Source organism: Scleropages formosus, chromosome 19 (assembly GCF_900964775.1).
Source record: "Scleropages formosus chromosome 19, fSclFor1.1, whole genome shotgun sequence".
Taxonomy (NCBI): domain Eukaryota; kingdom Metazoa; phylum Chordata; class Actinopteri; order Osteoglossiformes; family Osteoglossidae; genus Scleropages; species Scleropages formosus.
Window position 1 is genome coordinate 24,226,529 of NC_041824.1, and position 7,951 is coordinate 24,234,479.

At 43.9% G+C, this 7,951-nt stretch overlaps 1 non-coding gene across 1 annotated transcript; it reads right to left on the reverse strand.

Moving 5' to 3' along the window:
- Nucleotides 1–3,461: 3,461 nt before the first annotated feature.
- On the reverse strand, nt 3,462–3,532 carry trnag-gcc (transfer RNA glycine (anticodon GCC)). The gene has a single exon. It is a non-coding gene; the product is annotated as a tRNA-Gly (tRNA).
- Between the last annotated feature and the right edge of the window lie 4,419 nt (nt 3,533–7,951).

The following is a 7,951-nucleotide window of genomic DNA, read 5'->3' on the forward strand; positions in this document are numbered from 1 at the left end:
TAACCCAGCAACGCAGGACGCAAGGCTGGGGGGGTGGACACATCCAGGACAGGACACCAGTCTACCACAAGGCACCCCAAGGAGTCCTCAAACCCCAGACCCACCACAGAGCAGGCCCTGGCCAAATCCACTGTGTCACCACGCCTCCCCCCTGATGTTATTACTGTTTTTTTTTAATTATTTAGAGGCAAGGGGGGGTGTGGTGGCACGGTGGTGCAGTGGCGCAGTGGGTTGGGCCAGGTCCTGCTTTCTGGTGGGTGTAGAGTTTGAGTCTCACTTGGGGTGCCCTGCAGCAGACTGGTGTCCCATCCTGGGTGTGTCCCCTCCTCCTCCAGCCTTATACCCTGTGTTGCTGAGTTAGGCTCTGGCTCCCTGCAACCCTGTATGGGACAAGTGGTTCAGCCAGTGTGTGTGTGTTTAGAGGCAGTGACTGTGCTATATCATGCAACAACATTAATAGTGCTGTGTTACAGGGCAGACAGAGGGTAATTAAATCTTGGGCTTTTAAATGCTTCCCCATTGTCTCCTGGTTAAACCAGGATACCACAGAGAAAACCTGGAACCCATGCTTTGGACCATCTCCATAATTCCCTTCATATTGAAGAGTTTATAATAATGCAGAGCCTTCTAAATCATAAACCAGCAGCTTCGCCAAGGGGATTGGATTTGTTGAGTGTCTGCTAACAATGAACCAGCTGCCAGTGGGATGAACTTCCCATGGCGAATGTGAATGTCATCTACAGTGCAGACAACAATTTAAAGTAAACCAGCAAGGCAGTTTACTGTAATGAACTGTTCCTGTACTTCCCACATGAAGAGGAGAGTTGACTGAGTTGCGGTGGGTGGAGGAGGGAGGGGGCTTGGCAGTCATTCTTGCACTGCCGCTGCACAAACACATGGTAAAAAGGGAACATGAGACATGGAAAACAACCAGAAACAGCTGGTGGTACACTAGCGCCAACTGTTGTACGTTACTGCACTTTTGTTCTACTCAGGTAACACATGACTTTCAGATTGTTTTTGGACAAGCTTTGGATAAAGTTTGCTACACTCATTTTTATTCCACAAATTGAAAATATCAAAAGTCAACAGCCATAATATCAAAATTTTTGATAAAGTTTGTAGACTGAGGAATGCCTGCACAAGCAAACATTCAAAACCACAAGTTAGGTGATGGAAAGTCCCCTCGCAGTAAGGAAAAGAGTTTCAAGACCAGGCCTATAAAGTGTCTTTGGTTTTCAATGTCAAAATCCTTCAGTGCAAAGATGATTAAGAATAACACAGAAGACTGAAGATTATTTTGTTCTAAAAAGTTTGTTTGTAAGTAAAGCATGACGTTCAGAATGTTGAAATATATGCTGAAATTGAAAAGTTACTGAAATAAACTTATATTTAAGCTGAACACATATTGAAAAAAGTGTACCAGAATATCTTTAAAACACCAAAAGAATTTATAAACTCCAGGATACCGCATATAAGCACATGCTGTGCTAGAACCACAGCAAATTCTTTGTGTGTGTTACACTTGGCCAATAAAACTCATTCTGATTCTGAGGATACATCAATATACATATTATAAATAAAAAAAACACATCACCATTAACTAAGCCTGGTTAAAGTGTCGCACGGACCTCAATCCCTGACGAAGACACACTTTCGACCCTTTCCAGAGTCACTTTTTAAGCATCTTCTTGGACTTAATAAATCTCTTTAAACTGACTGAGACTCTTTGCAAAAGGTGTGTATATTTATTCTGAAATCATATTTTTGCACAATTTTTATGTTTTATTAATAATTATTAATTTGCAAACACTGATTTCCCCTCCCCTTTAATGCATGAATGGTGTTGATCATTAATAACAATTCCAGCTGAGTCAAATTTGGAGCAATATGTCAAAAACATTGAAAGTGGGTGAATTCTTTGGGAACACACCGCATACAGAGCACCCCAGAAAGACCTCTCTGTGCAATGAGTTTCCGCCAATCTGTTTGCAAAAGGGCAGTCCCGCCTCTCGCACCTGTCTTCCTCTAATCACACTCCCCTGTCCATCAATAAGACGGCTAGATGACATTAGCCACTCCGCCCCATGCAACGGAAAAAAACAAACAAACGAGCCAGATTGTGGCGGCGGAGATTGATGAGGTGGCCCGCTGCAGGAAGACAATGGAAGATTAGACACAACACTCAGGCAGCAGGTGCTTGTGGTTAAACTTTAATTACGTGATCTCTGATTCTCCTAATTGATATGGTAATGACTCTGTAATTAATGCAGCAATATCTGCGGTCCTGTTAATTTCTGCATTTATTTGATTAAATGTGGCACTGGCTGTTTATTCGTGTTGCTGCTTGGAAGGGTTGATTGTTGGTGAACGGCTGAGTGGCATGCAGTGCCCAGTGATGCTGGATCTCTCCTCCTTTCCACCAGTGGGTGAATTCCATCCTTCCATCTATCCTTCCATCCATCCATATGATCAGCTGGAGACTGGGCATCACTTTCACTCCAGTGCTCATTGTACACTTTAAGCTTTCCAAACATAACACTGTGTTGCACTGGTGCAATATTTCAATAACGCATATTTCACGAGTGTGTGAAAGTCAGAGGGTCAAATGCATTTTTAAAAAAATAATACATTTAACTTGGACAGACACACTGTAAATACAGAGAGGATTTGTGGGGTTCCCAAATAGTAGTGGGTTCACCTGGACCTAGTTGAGAGAGTGCTGGGAACAATTCCTGAATCCTGTAAAATGTAAATATAAAATATATCATTGATACATTTGAATTTAAACATACCAATGTTTTATGATACACAGTCATAAACCACAAATCTAAAGGATGCAACTACAAGTACTGACATTTTTTGATGCTGGAAATAGACATTTTAGTAATTTGTTTTTTCTTTTTGGTGTTTTATTGCTGAGAGCAAAAACTTACACATGTAAAGATAAATATTTACATTCTGTCATCATCAACAAAAAAACTGGTAAGCACCAATGGATTATGACTGTTGGAATAAGAAGCTGGAGACAGTTAGTGGTGTACAGTTAAAGCTGCTTCTTCTGGACCTGCAGGTCACAGGTTTCAGTCCCAGCTCTAGTACCCTTAAGCAAGGTATTTAACTAAAATTACCCAGTTGTACAAATGGGAAAATAGTTGCAGTTAACTGAACAATGCAATGTTAAGAAGCAGTATCAGATAAATGCTCTATTACATTAAAATAACTGACCTGCTCAGTTATTTACCAAATCTCAGTTATTTACCAAATACACACACACTTGGTATTCATGCTTAACCAATGCTTTTGAACAAAACCACTTACAATGTTAAGCTTCCTACAGTTTTTTAACCATTTATACAGCGAGGTATTTTTACTGTAGTAAGCCCTTGATCAAAGGTAGTAGAGCAGTAGTTGAGATGCGATATTGGAACCACTGGACGGCGAGCTGCACTAAAAACTATTGCATTGGCCGGGAATCGAACCCGGGCCTCCCGCGTGGCAGGCGAGAATTCTACCACTGAACCACCAATGCGACACGACCAACTCGCCTCTTTTGCACATGCGTCTCTCAGTCGGCGACTACAGCGTGAGCGGAGGGACCGTCGGTCACGTGGACTAGAGCCCGTGATGTGTCCCGTTTGTATTTTTGAAACTTTGTCTCCGTTGCTCACTTTGTTTAAAACTTTGGGCTCTTTCTGCTCGTGATGCAGCCGAAAACAATCATTACAACTTTCAACACGTGGAGAAAAAGGAAAAGGATGTAATGGTTGTGCTAGAAATTATTTTACCCAATTGCAGTAAATCAGTGTACCGGCGTTTTCGTGTGGGAAATCCCTGGGGCGTTTTCATTTAGACAAGTAGCTGCACGGCCCCTCCGGGTCTGGGTTCGAATCCCGGTCGGGTGTGTACAGGACGGACCTTCTTCCGTGTTCGCGATCGACTACGACAATAGAAACTTTCACACCCTCGCTCACCAAGGAAGCCACGCGAGTGGTTCAAGTGATCCATATCGATTGTGCGCGTGCGATGCGGGCCGATCGAATGGCGGTACCGAACTGAGCGGACTGGAGGATCGTCTGTCGCTCTCCGTCTGTTGGCGAAACGGGCTTCTTCTAGGAGTTGTGTGTGTGTCGCTTTGGAGAAAATCGCCCGCTAAATTAATAATAAGCCGGATTGGGGTTTTGTGCCGTTATTAACCCTATTTGGACAGTTAGAGCACAACCCGCGCGCACAGCAACTGTCAGCCTTGATCATTGCCCCAAATCATAAAAATTAATATTAAATGTGACGATATGTAATTAAGGTTCTGTCAGGTCCCCACACCCTCAGGGGATTTTGTGACGTTTTGGCCGTTTTCTTTCCAAGGCCATGTGAGCTAACGCTAAATTCCATGGAGAGATGTCACGTGTCAAATAAACAATTGGCAACCTGTGAATTCGAGATTCTGTCCATTTGCTAAAATGGATTTTTTAATCTAAATGTTTATACTTGTTTTCATTCGATCTTAGTACTCCTTCAGTTCACTCCCTGAGCATCATAAACAATTTTCCGTGTGACTTTCATCTACAAATGATGGCAACATTGCGCTGTAGTGTCGCTTCGCCCAAACACTGCTCCGGCCCTGTCCTTTCTCACCACTAGATGGCGCTACATTGTTCCGGCACATTCTCACTGTCTCGTACACTCTCCGGTAGAGAGCAGCAGACGGGCCGTTTAAAGTGTCAGTATGCCCTTCAAAGCGTGGTAAAACAGAGCACATGTCCACAAGGACTCTTCCAGAGCGTTTTTGTTTCTTTGGCTCTGAGCACAACCAATGGGAACATCAACAGCAGCAATGGTGATGATGGACTGCCAGGAGTTTTCAGTCTGGAAGCATTTTCATCCTTCCATCCATCCATCCATCCATCCATCCATCCATCCATTATTATTATTATTATTATTTTTTTTTTTTTTTTTATAGAGCACTCTTCTCACGCAGTGACACAGAGTGCTTTAACACAGACATAAGGCAAGAAAAACAGGTACAAACAAAGAAGATGGTAAACTAATGGCTACCATAAATGAAGAACTTATTATAGTGCTATAAGTATACCTACTGGCCACTGGGGAAAGGAACAAAAATTCCCAACTCTCATCCATTGTGCATATAGTTATGGTACCTGTGTAGAGGATGTCCATGTCAGAAGCCTTGGGTATTTTCTTATTTATCACAGAAAACTTGATAATCCATCTGTTTACCTCCTGCATCTAATCCATCTATTTACCTCCCTGCAGAAAAAGCTGCTGATAGGCCTACTATTTTTTGACAGGAAGATGCTCAGTGATTGTAAATGGTGAATGCTAACTGTCACCACAAAGACAGAAATGGTTCCAGTGCCGAATCCACCTTGCAGCACTGATGGCAGCAGGTGGCGTGGTAGTTTAGGCAACAGGTTCATCTCCAGCTCTGTCTTGAAGAAAGGCACTTAACCTGACTAGACCTGCCATGGAAGAGCCACACTCCCATTTTAATTTGACTGAAGTGTTAGGTATTCAATGTCGAGGTAATGAAGTATCGCACCATCAACATTGTTTTGTCCTCCTGAGGGGCTGGGCAGTTAAATCAAAGCAAGACTCTGTTGGCTGGATGATGCACCTTGTGATGAGGTGCACTTGTGGTCAGCTGGACCAGGGCTCGTGATGCGTAACTGTAACCGCATGCTGTGCACAGCACAGTTATTTTATGTCGTTTCTGGAAGGCAGAGATGTTGAACACTATCGCAGACACACTCCTTACACTGTATCCTGTCACTGTTGCCCACATGACAAGGCTCTCGTGGGGAAGGAAGACAGTTATTTTTGGAGAAATTCTAGCATGGCGCAGACACCCTTTGGGGATGAGAAATCATTTACCACGTTTTCAGGCCCCTCCCTGCACTCCCATGGTAATATATGTCTCCCGTCTGCAGCCGTCGTTCAGCCGCTGCCTGGCGCTGAAAGCAGAACCACATGTGGGGGGCGCTGGCTGTACAGCAGGCGAGCGCTTGTGTCTCCGTGTTTGGTTTATTTTACTCCTTTCTGAAGTAGGTCTTGGTGGACAGGCATTAAACAGCTGCGCGTGCACAACTGTACACAGAGGAGGCCAAGCGCCTGCCATAAGAACACAAACACATCCGAGGGGGACGCTCACGACTCACTGACTGCCAGTCACTTACACTTATTCTTTCAGCTCATGTTTTTCTCCAGTACAGCTTACAGGGTTGTACTATCTACACCGATTCATTTTTACAGCTGGGTCATTTTTACTGTATCAGCAAAGAGTATGTACTGTGCTCAAGGGTACCACAGCATGGGGTGGGCTTCAAATCTGGGTCCTTTAACTCCAAAAGCAGGGGCACTAAGCAATACGCCACGGGCTGCCCACACAATATTTATCACTTATGCCAACAATAAGCAGGAACCAAAAGTACACAGCCTTGATATGTGGTCAAATTAACCAAATCAGGCAGTAAGTTTCCCAAGTATCTCCCCTCCTCATTTCTCTGCACTGGCTTCCTATAGCTGCCCGAATCAAATTTAAGACCATGGTTATGGCCTACAAATGCATCAATAAAGCTGCTCCCAGATATCTACAAGACCTGGTGATCGACTGGGGTTTTAAGTTTTCTGGATGAGACCGCGTTGTGTAGGAAACTGATTCCGACATTTCGCTTCCCGTGTTGGAAGCATCTTCAGGGAGCTTCCACATCTTGCAAAGGCTGGATGTGAACTGCAGTGTTCGACGAGGGTGGGTGTATGCATGGGCGGGGTCGGAGGTAATAGCGGGAGGTCCCATTGGATGGTGTCTCTGCTGTGTTTTCCACCTGCGCTGTATCTTTCGAGTTACTGGTCGGCTCGCTGTTCTGAGCTTCCATGTGAAGCAGTCGGGTCGTCGTGGGCCTGGAATGAAGACCTGATCATTCCCTACACCCCAACCAGATCGCTACGCTCTTCCATATCTGCCCGAAAGGGAAAGCACGGACGTTTTTGGTTCTGGCTCCGTTATGCTGGAACAACCTCCCCCTCTCACTCAGAACTGCTGATTCCCTGTCCACGTTTAAAAAGGGTCTTAAAACTTATCTTTTCTAGACTCACTTCACTCATAATCTCTTAAGTTCGTGTAAGGTATAAATGTTCATGCACTATAACTTTGCGATCATGTCTGTTAAACAGTGGATAAACCTTCATGCAGCCACTCCTGTAATGTAACATAAATGTTTACAATATACATGTATTTAAAAAAAAAAATACTAGGAAGGAGGGGGTGCGGTGGGTTGGACTGGGTTCTGCTCTCCGGTGGGTCTGGGGTTCGAGTCCCGCTTGGGGTGCCTTGCGGCAGACTGGCGTCCTGTTCTGGGTGTGTCCCCTCCCCCTCCGGCCTTCTTCCCTCAGTTGCTGGGTTAGGCTCCGGTTCCCCGTATGGGACAAGCGGTTCAGAAAGTGTGTGTGTGTGTGTGTACTAGGAAGGAATCGTTGCTATTCGGATAAAGTTTTATACAGCTACTCGTGTTCATATGGTGGAAAGAAACAATTTTACTATGCTTAAGAATCATGAGTCTGTATCTAAGTGTCTCTTCCTCCTAATGTAATGAACACATTGTATTTTCTATGAGATGTACATTGCTTTGGAGAAAAGCGTCTCCTAAATGAAGAAATGTACATGTAAATGTAAGTTCAAAGTTGTTTTCTGAACACCATTGGTCATTTTTGTTGATTTTTCTAGAATCCTGGAGCAGAGGATGAATACAATATTTTACACAGAATTTTAATACGGGCTCTCTGTTTCAACGAAAATTCCTTTTAAATCAGTTCTAATGAGATCCTCAGTCATGTATCTCTACAGCCTGAGGGGGGGATGTAAGGGGTGGTATTGCTAGGAGTAATTTATCACAATAATTTTGAACATGAAAATAGCCATGTTCAAATATTTGGG